At 41.2% G+C, this 12,735-nt stretch overlaps 1 long non-coding RNA gene across 1 annotated transcript in view; it reads left to right on the top strand.

Annotated features, from left to right (window-relative positions):
* LOC147121885 (uncharacterized) overlaps nt 1–12,735 on the top strand; it is an 89,853-nt gene that overhangs the window by 16,035 nt on the left and 61,083 nt on the right. The gene's annotated exons all lie outside the window — the stretch shown is intronic.

The following is a 12,735-nucleotide window of genomic DNA, read 5'->3' as shown; positions in this document are numbered from 1 at the left end:
CTTCTACAGTAAATGTGCTGGATATTTTAAGCTGTCATCATGATTAAAAACAAAATCAGCCTGTTAAAGTGGTCAGACAGTCAGAACCTTGAAGATTATAGGTACAGAGAAGAGGAGATGCTGGTAGTCTGAAAGCTATCATTTTAATGATAGCCTTTCTGCGGTTGAAACAGCTGAACCAGCTGTGAAAGATGCTGCTGCTTAGCCTGCTATCTGGGAGCAGAGAATTACCGAGGCCAGCGAGCAAATCCTGTGTGTCCGATTTTAAGATGCAAGAAGTGTTCAGGGTCCCTTTTTACAAGCTTCACACCCTCCAGCTGCTTTACATCCTGTCTCTTCTCATTCACAAGGAGATTCCATTCGCTGCCTTCCCCAGCTTTTTTTTGTCCTACTGATTTAACAGTAATTCTCAGCCTTTGACCACTGTTCCGTGCTGGGAGTTTCCAATCCTTAGCAAACAAAAGAGGATGTTTTAAAACATGAAAGGAAGAGGATGTGTAGACATCCACTTTACAATTGTGAGCCCACTTTGGTCCAGGTTCCTAAGCATGTTCAAACAACTTTCCTCATAACGGCAGCTTCAGCAGGAACACACTGCTCAAATCAATCATCCTAGCTCAACCTGAGCCCTAGCTACCTTTGTTTAATCAGGAGAGGCCTCTCTTCACCGATTCACAATTTTTCATACCAAGTAGCTTTTCAACCTTTCCTGAACCCAATCTTCTCCATGGTTCACAGAATGCAAACTAAGATAATGTGCCCTTCATTCATCAAAATGTGTCCCAATTGCTCCTTTCAAAAGGCAACTCTGGCTGTGTACAAGCAGATAATTTTAGACTGCTTCAGGTTCATTTCAGTGGTTTTTTTTTGGTATTCATCTATTGTTTGTTAGAAAGCCGTTCAAATTGACTTTACATTTGCCCTGGAGGTACTTAAAAGTGATTGGCTGAAAATAAATTTGTTTCTTGTATATCTGGGTATAATACAAACAAATAATGGATTGTTTAGCAGATGTAGCTTTAAATATGACAATTGTCTCTGTCAGATATTTAAATAAAAGAGGGGGGAACAGAGTAATGTTCATTCATTGACTAATGTTCTTCCTGATCCTCAGTGCTAAGGATGAGTGCAAATCTGGGCCAAGTAGATCAAAGTGTGAGCTAATCCAAATCTGGTTGGTTTGATTAAATTGGGATAAAAATAAGCTTTGCTTGGTTCCACCCTGGAGAAGGTTTGATTTATTCATCTCATTAAATGCTAGACATTTTACGTACTGGAAGCATCGTTGGCATTTTGCTTTGGATAATGACTATTTAGTAGTTTACTCCTAGCTGCAAGTTAAAAAAGATTGGGTTTGTTCAGAGTGCATTAAAATGAAAATCTGATCCAGGACCAGTACATCATCTCTATTTAGTGCACCTGTTCACATATTTTAATTTCCCCGAAGATAAGACATTTTATCTAAAGTTCTTAACACTACATACAAGTGGTAAGCAAGTACTTTGTTCCGGTTATTACAGATTTCTTTAAACAGAACCCAAAACAAATACTGAAGAGTTGGAGGCACAGAAAGATGTATTGGTGCAAATACATAATTCTTTGAAAGTGTGAGTGCAGATAAAGTCATATAACAACCTATAGCATTTTGGATTTTATAAACAGATGCATGGAGTACAAGAATAAAGTGGCAATGATGAATTTGTACAAAACATTGGTTCAGTTACAGTTAGACTGTAGTGTGTAATTTTGGATGCCCGGTTAAAGAAAGGACATTAAGGCCACACAGAGCATACAATATAGCTTCATCAGGATGATGCCAGGGATGAGAACCTCTAGAAGCAAGACTTGAGAATTGAAACTATTTCCACTGGAGCAGAGAAGGCTAAGAAGAGATTTAAAAACGATGAAAGTTTTTTTTTACTAGAATAGATTGAAGCTATTTCTTCTACTTGGGGAGTTAGTGAGGAAGGGTCGTCAATTTAAAATGGTCACTGAGTGAGAAGAGAGGTCAGGAGAAATGTATTTATGCAGAGAGTTGTTGGGGCATAGAATGCTTTGCCACAGGGAGTAGTTGAGGCAGGGAGCAGATAAACATTTGAAGATGAAGATGATACAGAAGGCAGAATGGGCAATGGAATTAGTGTTCGATTGCTCTAAGCAAAGAAGTGGCCCAGACATGATGGATTGAATGGTCTCTTTTTGTGCTGTCAACTTTTATGGCACTATAGTTTTGTTTATATTAGCTTTCTGTTTAGCTTTATTGATTTTGTCAATTCATTCATTTCTAATCTTCACTAACATGACCTTCCAGCTAGGAGTGCAGGTAAGTGGAACTACTCAGTTGCAACGCCAACTCTATTCACATGAGTCAGCCAGTAGGAGGTTTTTATGTTTGCGTGAGTGTGGTTATGGGTAATTAGGAAGCCCATCAGTTTTTCCCCCATTTGGAATGCCCCCCTACCAGAAGGGAGCAAAGAATCACCAAAACTCACAATCTTTCTGGTTGGCAAGTTGAAAGGTCAACCATTGTCAGAGCTCAAGTCTGCGGGCACAGAGACGAGAGGTTAACGGCCTAAATTTTCACCGCCAAGATGCTCAACGAAGCCAAATCTTTTAGCATTTTCAAACATCAAGTCCCAGCTTGCAATGTGCGTAGGCATCTGCATATGTACTGATGAATCTCAAGTAAAGTTACACCATTTGCAAAACTTCAGAATCTGATTAACTTGAAGTTGTATTAAAACAATAACCGCTCAAAACAGGGACTGCACCTAGACCTACCATGAAGAGAGGAAGTTACCTGACCTTTCCAGATTTTCATTTTATTTTTAAAGTACTTCAGAATTAAGGCTTGTATGGTTGCACTCAAGATGTAATTTCTAACATCTTTTGAGTTTGAAGATTATTCTGGTGTGATTTAGGGTGTTCACTTGGCTACTGCAATCAGCTATAATCCAGCATGAGCAACTCACCAATAGCTCAACAGATTCTATACTCTAAGTACCTTGTTAGCAGTGTAGAAAATTTAAATGCTTCTTGCAGTCAAGTATATAGCGAGATCTCACCAATACATCTGTAACCTTATTGTACACAACTTGCAATAATTCCCAACTTGATTGCATTTCTTTGCTCCAAATCTCCATTTTGTATTGATATTCAGTTGCATTTATTCTCAACAACGCTCGCTCAGCCAGGTGGTCCTCAAACTGGCTGACCAATTCCCTCTTTTTTTTTATTTTGGGTTCCTAGTGGACCTGTTTGAGTGAGATTCTAACAAGATTTGCTTATCTTCTGTCAATAGAGTGCAAGGATTAGTTTTTAAATCCATCAGCACCGGATATGAGCATGAATAGGAACAGTTTATTGCCACTGCTGTTTACCCAAGCAGTAGTTCATGTAATGTTTTGTGTTGTTTTTACAATCAATAGTTAGCTAGTGCACTCATTTCTAAGCCATGGGGGGGTGGTATTTTTGGATTGGAACTTTTTCCCTCTCCAGTAAAGGGTTCTCTAATGCAGGACATTTCACTCAACTGCGAATTATAGGTTTTGAGAAATCCTTGTGACAGACACAGATCTCGCCCTCTAATCCCTCTTTCAGCAGGCTTTACAGCTGCTGAGAATTAAAATAAGAAAAGGAAGCCTGAGGCAGATAAACATGCAAGTCCTTTATACCCCTAAAATTATAGGGTATGTAGGGTATAAACTCCAATTACTGTAGTGACAGGAAAACAAGCTTCTGGGCCAGAAATAAGCCAATCCAAAGATGATGCAGTGGTGTCTATCTAGAAATGATTTTCTAGTTAATGTTTTAACTTGGTGCGTGCTGGCTAGAAGTAAGCCTCATGGTACATACACTCAGCGCCAGTACAGCTTAATCATTTGCGCCACGGTGCCAAATAAACAGCATCGATGCTGCTGATGTCTCGTCATCTGTTGTGGGACCACCTGGAAGAGATGGCCTTCCATCTGTATTGACAGTGTCGCACTGTCGAAGGTGTCATCTTTTGGATGAGACGTTAAACCGAGGCCTCATCTGCCCTCTCGTTTGGACGTAAAAAATCCCATGACACTATTTGAAGAACAGCAGGGGAGTTATCCCCAGAGTCCTGGCCAATATTTATCCCTCAACCAACATCCCTAAAATACATTATCTGGGCATTGATCGCAATGCTGTTGTGGGATCTTGCTGCGTGCAAATGGCTGCTGCATTTCCCTACATTAAAACAGCGACTACACTTCAAAAAAGTACATAATTGGCTGTAAAGCGCTTTGGTACGTTATGAGGTTGTGCAAGGCACTATAGAAATGCAAGTTATTTTTTTTGTTCCCACAACCACAGGAAATCTGAAAGCAACACAGAGCTGAGTTTTTAAACCTTAGAATTAAAAAGAACTCGGGCAGTCCGCTGAACCATTTTGGCATACATTATGGTAGAAAGGAGCCAACTCTTTCTAAGTTTCACCCACAGTTAGAGGCCGGGGAGCAAAGCTTCGTGCCCATGTTTAAGTATCTCTGCTTTTTTTTGTTTCCAGGCTGGCATCACAGGCAGTATAACCATGGCTGTTGGCCTTCACCACCCTCGGGAAGGCTCCTGAGAGGGCGTAGTATACCTAGGCTATTAAAGAAAATTTAGAGGAACAAGTTACTCCCTGGTGATTGTTAGTAACTTCACAGTCACCCGATGTGAGAATGCGTACCAAAGGAAATGGGATTCATCATTTCATTGGTCACGTCATGTAAATCACTTGGGACTTTTTATTTAATAGAAGCCTGGCCAATCAATGCTGAGAGAATAAGTAGTTACTGTATTGAACTCAATGACACTGTAGTCACATTCTTCTTTCATTCCTGAGAAAGCCTTTCTGAACTCATTCACCTCTGCAGTGCTCACGAGATATGGATCTCTCACATTGCAGACAATAGAACGAGTGTCATATATTGTACAGTATTCAAAAAAGTATAATGTAGCCCCTTTCTTTTTAACTGGCTGTAATAGTAAAAATTTGCAATGGGAATACTGGACTAATTATTTCACAGCCATGTTGTGAGTAAAGTACAGACTTGGAAACTGAGGAAGAGTTTCATCACCTGCACCCCTGTTTAAAGTCAAACAAACAAAAGTATTCTCTAATGGAATATTTTTATTTAGGCAGTGAATACTGGTAAAATCATTCCAGCAAAACTACTTGCAGTAGTTGCCGTGTCTGACGAGGTGAATGGAACTGAATTAACATCAGTCGAGATGCTGTTATCAACCTAAAGTGCTTCGACAATCTGATTTCAATGTTAATTAAGCTTCTTCACACTGTGGGCTCCGTATCTTTCCTATCCATTCCACCAGTGCTGCTATTAGTACTCAAAATTGAAATATTATTTTTAAAAATCAAAAGGAACTAACCAAGTTAACAATAATTCCTTGTAAATGTTGGATTTATAAAGGTTCCTAAACGATGAGAATTGTGGTTTCAGATTGAACAAGAATGGAAATAATGATTCTTTTCAGATGATATAAATTTAATCATAAGTATCACATGGGATGTCTAGTTCATTCTAAACCTTTGAGACTGTGGTTGAGGTGGGGGGGGGGGGTGGGGGGGAGATTTCTGCTAAAAGCTCCATTAGTTATAATTTAGTGATTTCAAAAAGGGGGAGAAATCCCACAAAGAGTAGCACCAGAAAAATAATTTTAAATAAATTGTCAAGAAGAAAGTAACCCATTTTTGGTAAGCCTTTCAATGGCAATAGTCTGCTCTTTTACTTTAATGTCACATGCCAGTGGTTATTAAGTCACCATTTGATGGCACATGAAAACAGAAGTACCCATGCTCTTTGTTAATACAAATGTGTTCATTACTATAAAAAGATTGAAACTAAAGTATTTCAACTAACTGCAAATATAGAGATAAATAAAGAAGTCAGTGGATGTTATTTAACAGGGCCAGTAATGACGGTCACTTGGACATTGGCATCAAATAGTAATGGCTGGAAAGGGACGACATTCTGGAGGAGGGAAGCAAGAAGTTGTTAACTCCACCTAACAGCTGGTGGTGTTTGATGGTAATATACAAACATAAATGGTCATTATTTTTCTTAAGTTAAAGTCCAAATGTGGTTTTGTTCAAAATTCAGTGATTCGACTCTCTGGTGTTACTTGTGATGCATGTGAAAAGGGTTGCCAAGCAACCACTGCAAGACTTATTTTCTCATCATATCTGGTTTATTAAATTATGGTTTAAAAAGTAATATTTTCAAAGGAATGTTATGTACTCAAAATAGCTGAAAGATGCTTGAGGATCTATTGAAGCCTACGACTGATGTGAAGGGAGTTTTTAAGACATACATCTTTCTTTGAAACAACATATATACATCCTGACAGGTTATGGGTTGTGAATACAGTAGTAGTGACCAGCTTGGCCATTCCTGTTTTAGAACTGTAATAATGTGTGTGTGGTATAAACTACTGTACCTTCACATCCCTCTGAAGAAATCCACTTCAGTCAGTTACCTTCATGGATAACCCAGATAAAGTACTCCCTTTGTAAAAATTCTTTACAAATATGGTTCTCAGGCCAGTATTATACAGATACATTGTACTTTTAAACCTCAGGCATCCATATGTCCAAATATATATGTCACTTTGATGCAGTACTGAAGGAGTGCAGTATTGTTAGAGTTGGCCTTTTTTTCAATAAGACTCTAAACCGTGACCATGTTTCCGTGCACGGCTAGAAGTAAAAGATCCTATGGTACTATGGGAAAAACAGCAGGGAGTTCTCCCAGTCTCCTGTGGAATGATGCAGCTCCCAATAATTTGCCAGATCACCCTACATTATTATAGTACCATGACTGTCCCTTAAACATATAGATCATTGGACAGCATCAGGATAGTATCATATAGTATCACGAACATACCATTCACCTGTAAAATACATGTCAAACTGAACACAGGACAAAATACTTCAACACTGGCACCATAGAAAGGATTTGTACCTTCAGTTATCAATGATGGCACAACAAACGATGACGGTGTGTGTATCTCCTGATCTGGAACACTAATCCTTCGAGTATTCTAATGTTAACAGATGTGTTTCTTCTGAGGCAAATGCTGAGCATTAAAATCACAGCTCATCCACGATATGAATCTCACAGAAAAATAAACAACTGATTTTGAGCAAATTGCCAATTAACTCCAATAATCAAATGTTAAACCATGAGTTTGTGCAGGAGGGAGGGCTTTAGTTTCCTGGATCACTGGGTCTGCTTCTGGGGAAGGTGGGACCTGTACAAGTCAGACGGGTTGCACCTGAACCGGAACAGGACCAACATCCTTGCGGGAAGGTTTGCTAGTGCTTTTGGGGGGAGGTTATAAACTAACTTGGCAGGGGGATGGGATATGGAGTGGAGCTATAGTAGGGGATGATGCACAGCCAAATATAGAGGAAGAAACAAGTCAGCCTGGAAGGCAAAGCAAATATGTAACGGCACAAGGGAGTATGTCAAGGCTGGATGGCATTTATTTTAATGCAAGGAGTCTTGCGAGTAAGGCAGATGAATTGAAGGTGTTGATGAACATATGGGAGTATGATATTGTTGCTATCACAGAGACATGGTAGACATGGTTGAGGGAGGGGCAGGATTGGCAACTCAATATTCTGGGGTATAGAATCTTCAGGCGAGACAGAGGGGGGTGTAAAAGAGGAGGGGTGTCGCAATATTAATCAAGGAGTCAATTACTGCTGTAAGGAGGGATGATATCTTAGCAGGTTCCTCTAATGAGGCCATATGGGTAGAACTTAAAAACAAAAAGGGGGCAATCACTTTGCTGGGAGTGTACTATAGGCCCCCAAACAGTCAGGGGGAGATAGAGGAACAGATATGTAGGCAAATCTCAGAGAAGTGTAGAAATAATAGGGTAATAATAATAGGGGATTTCAACTTCCCCAATATTAACTGGGATAGTCAGAGTGTGAAAGGCTTAGAGGGTGCAGAGTTCTTAAAGTGCATCCAGGAGAGCTTTTTGAGCCAGCATGGAGAAAGTCCTACAAGAGAGGGGGAAGGCCGATTTTAATATGATAAGGCAGGGTCTGGTCAAAGTGGACTGGGATCAGCTGTTTGTAGAAAAATCCACATCAGAGCAGTGGAAGTCTTTCAGAAAGGAAATAGAGAGTACAACGCCAACATGTTCCCATAAAGGTCAAGGGTGAGACCAACAAGCCCAAGGAACCCTGGATGTCAAGCAATATATGAGAATGGATTAGGAAAAAAAGGGAGGCTTTTGGCAGATACAAAAGACTAAAAACAGTGGAAGCCCTAGGGGAGTGTAGAAAGTACAGGGGGGTACTTAAAAAATAAATTAGGAGAGCGAAGAGGGGGCATGAAAAAACACTGGCGGGCAAAATAAAGGAAAATCCCAAGGTCTTTTATAAGTATATTAAGGGCAAGAGGATAACCAGGGAAAGAGTAGGGCCCATTAGGGACCAAAGTGCCAATCTGTGTGTAGAGCCAGAAGATGTAGGTGGGGTTTTAAATGAATATTTAGCATCTGTGTTCACTATGGAGACGGACGATGTAGGCATAGAAATCAGGCAGGGGATTGTGATATACTTGAACAAATTAGTATTGAGAGGGAGGAGGTACTAGCAGTTTTAGCAGGCTTAAAAGTGGATAAATCCCCAGGCCCAGATGAGATGTATCCCAGGCTGTTGTGTGAGGCAAGGGAGGAGATTGCAGGGGCTCTGACACAAATTTTCAGAACCTCTCTGGCCACAGGGGAGGTGCCAGAGGACTGGAGGACAGCTAACATAGTACCATTATTCAAGAAGGGTAGTAGGGATAAACCAGGGAATTACAGGCCAGTGAGCCTAACATCAGTGGTAGGGAAACTATTGGAAAAAATTCTGAGGGACAGAATTAGTCTCCACTTGGAGAGGCAAGGATTAATCAAGGATAGTCAGCATGGCTTTGTCAGGGTGAATCATGTCTGACCATTTTGATAGAATTTTTCATGGGGGTGACTAGGTGTGTGGATGAGGGTAGTGCAGTTGATGTGGTCTACATGGACTTCAGTAAGGCTTTTGACAAAGTCCCGCATGGAAGACTGGTCAAGAAGGTAAGAGCCCATGGGATCCAGGGCAACTTGGCACATTGGATCCAAAATTGGCTTAGTGGCAGGAGGCAGAGGGTGATGGTCGAAGGTTGTTTTTGTGACTGGAAGCCTGTGTCCAGTGATGTACCGATAGGGATCGGTGCTGGGTCCTTTGCTGTTTGTAGTGTACATTAATGATTTAGATATGAATGTAGGAGGTATGATCAGTAAGTTTGCAGATAACATGAAAATTGGTGGGGTGGTAAATAGCGAGGAGGGAAGCCTCAGGCTACAGGATGATATAGACTGGTTGGTCGGATGGGCAGGACAGTGGCAAATGGAATTTAACCCTGAAAAGTGTGAGGTGATGCATTTTGGGAGGACTAACAAGGAAAGGGAATACACAATGAATGATAGGACCCGAGGAAGGACAGAGGATCAGAAGGACCTTGGTGTGTATGTACATAGATCCCTGAAGGCAGCAGGACAGGTAGATAAGGTGGTTAAAAAGGCATATAGGATACTTACCTTCATTAGCCGAGGCATAGAATATAACAGCAGGGAGGTTATGATGGAGCTGTACAAAATGCTAGTTAGGCAACAGCTGGAATACTGTGTGCAGTTCTGGTCGCCACACTATAGGAAGGATGTGATTGCATTGGAGAGGGTGCAGAGGAGATTCACCAGGATGTTACCTGGGCTGGAGCACTTCAGCTATGTAGATAGACTGGACAGGCTGGGGTTGTTTTTCTTAGAGCAGAGAAGGCTGAGGGGGGACCTGATTGAGGTGTACAAAATTATGAGGGGCATAGATAGGGTAGATAGAAAGGAACTTTTCCCCTTAGTAGAAGGGTCAATATCCAGGGGGCATAGTTTCAAGGTAAGAGGCAGGAGGTTTAGAGGGGATTTGAGAAAAAACTTTTTCACCCAGAGGGTGTTTGGAATCTGGAACTCACTGCCTGAAAGGATGGTAGAGGCAGGAACCCTCACAACATTCAAGAAGCATTTAGATGAGCACTTGAAACGCCATAGCATACAAGGCTACGGACCAAGTGCTGGAAAATGGGATTAGAATAGACAGGGCTTGATGGCCGGCGCGGTCACGATGGGCTAAAGGGCCTCTTTGTGTGCTGTATAACTCTATGGGGGGAACATTCAGTTGGTAGCGCCACCCGTTAGCGCCTTAAGAGGGTGCTAAGTGGGGCGCAAAGCAACTATTGCCCGGGCGCGGCGATATCTGCGCCTCTTGCGAAATTGACCAGACATTTTGCAGCGGCGCTAAACAATACCGCCACGATCTCCTGCGCCGGCAGATCGTGACATCAGTCGAGTGCGCAATGCCCCGTTAGCGCCCTGGACCGGAAATTGAGTGGTGCCCCCGCCTTACCGCCTGCCGCTAGCAACAACTGGTTGAGGGGAGCGTTATGCTGTCAGAAAGGGACTGGGGGAGCGCTATTTAAAGGTAACCACTTCCTGCCTTTTTTTGTTGGTGACATTTTTGCACCACACATTCTGAGAGAGAGAGAGACATCTGGAGAGATTCAACGCTGTGTGAAGGAGTTTTGGGTACTGAGCAGCACTTTGCAGGTTGGTTTTGATTTGCCCTTCCTTGTATCTATTTACAAGAGACTGTGGGGGCTGCACTCTGAGCTCTTTCCCTGGGTCTCTCCATTGTTCTTTCCAGCAGATTTGATGTACAGGTCTCTCCAGGCCGAGATTCAAGGCTGCAATGAACAGGATGTGGATGGAGACCAAGATAAACCCTCCCCTTTAAGATAAAAACAGAAAATGCTGGAGAAACTCAGCAGGTCAAGCAGCATCTGTGAAGAGAGAAACAGAGTTAACGTTTCAGGTCAATGACCATTCATCAGAACTCCCCTTTAAGAATTGGCCGGTGCCAGTGTGTCTGTGTTCCATTGCTGACTGACATCACATGAGCTTCGCCAGCGCTGTGAGTTAGCGCCTTGATCCTTGGCCTTAAGACAGATGTGAAGCGCCTGATTTAGCGCTCCAATCACCTGCAGGGGCGATAAAAGCCAAGTTTGCAGTCGGAGGCGATAATTAGCGCCAGGCGCTAATCTTTGCGCCTGGCCGATAATTGTGCCCCAAATGGGGCGATACCAAATTTCTCCTCCTATGACTCCATGAGACCGCACTTTTATCAAAGCAGCCCATAAACTATAATTCACTGGGAATATTATCATGAATGTGTTATGACATCATTCCCATTCATTTAATAAAAGGAATAACTCCCACTCTATTATTAACTTCCCCACAAAAGAACACAGAGTGATGGTTTTAAAAGAAAAGCAAATATAGTGTTCGCAATAACTGGCTGTTTGCATCAACTGTTTGAAATAGAACAAAACTTCAAACTGTGCTGTAACTTACCCCAGAAAATTAGAAAGCGGTTCACATGGAACATTGCAAATGAACGTGTATAATAGCAAATAAATGACTTTATAATACAGTTTCAGCGAGTACTTAGTGGGCAAGGGGCAGCCTACTGGCATCCATCACTGGCTCACAAATGCAAGATTAAATTACATCGACAGTCTTGCAAGGTTGCCAGAAAGCTCTTATGTGTTCAGCGTACAGTAATTATCAACATTACCTCTAATAAATGTGATATAACATCAGAACTCGACTAAGGTTTTAAATGGTCTAATTCCATGGCCACTCTCAAAAATCTTACATTAAAACACATTCTAACAAGGTATCAAATGATATTCCCAGAAGAACGGGCTGGACTCAAACTTTTCGTGCTGAATGTGCTCTTTTTTGGTTTGGATTCTCCTGTCTCAGCAACATCCCCATGGCTGGGGTTACAAAAAATGAAACTCCGCAAACCTTAACCTGTATTAATTATATACAATTGATTGGAAACTTATACTAAAAAGCTAGCCTTGGTCTTCTAGTTATTTTAACATACAATGGATAATTATGAAAGGCAACAATTAAATCAAAATTGGCTATTTAACAGAGAAAAGCTCAATTCAACATGCAGACACTAAATAAGTAAAGCAGGTGATAATGCTCAAACTAATATATATGTTTCATTGTTCTATTCTGTGAGAACATTTTTAGATAAGCAACGAACACTGGAACAGACAATGAATCTACTATAAAAGTGGTTATGACCTAATATGTATGTGGAACTTAGCGCTCCACTGATAAAACAACAGGAAAAAACTGATGACTCTTTACTACTGCACTCAAAGCTATAAAATGCTTACTTAGAGACAGTTCTCAGAGAAAGAGCTTTCAGACATTGCTTATCTATCATTGTCACTTAACAGAATAAATGAGGTTTTCATACAAGAAGCCACATCATTATCTTAAACAGACTGATTGGCCAGGTGCTGGGGTAAGATAAATGGAAATCTTTTTTAAATCAAAGATATTTTCTGTACAGTCACAATCAGAAGCCTAAAATCTCAATAATGATGACTTGGCTAAAGAAGTTGGTAGCACACTTGCCTCTGAGTCCTGAGGTGCTGGGCCCAAGCCCCACTACAGATTTGAGCACATAATCAAAGCTGACACTTTGACGCAGTACTGAAGGAGTGCTGCATTGTCAGAGTTGCTGTTTTTCAGACAAGACGTTAAACCATGGTGCTGTCTTGCTGCCCAGCTGGAAGTAAAAGA

This window comes from Somniosus microcephalus, chromosome 3 (assembly GCF_052327205.1).
Source record: "Somniosus microcephalus isolate GS21.2 chromosome 3, FLI_Smic_1.0, whole genome shotgun sequence".
Classification (NCBI taxonomy): Eukaryota; Metazoa; Chordata; class Chondrichthyes; order Squaliformes; family Somniosidae; genus Somniosus; species Somniosus microcephalus.
This window is presented reverse-complemented; position numbering and strand designations above follow the sequence as displayed.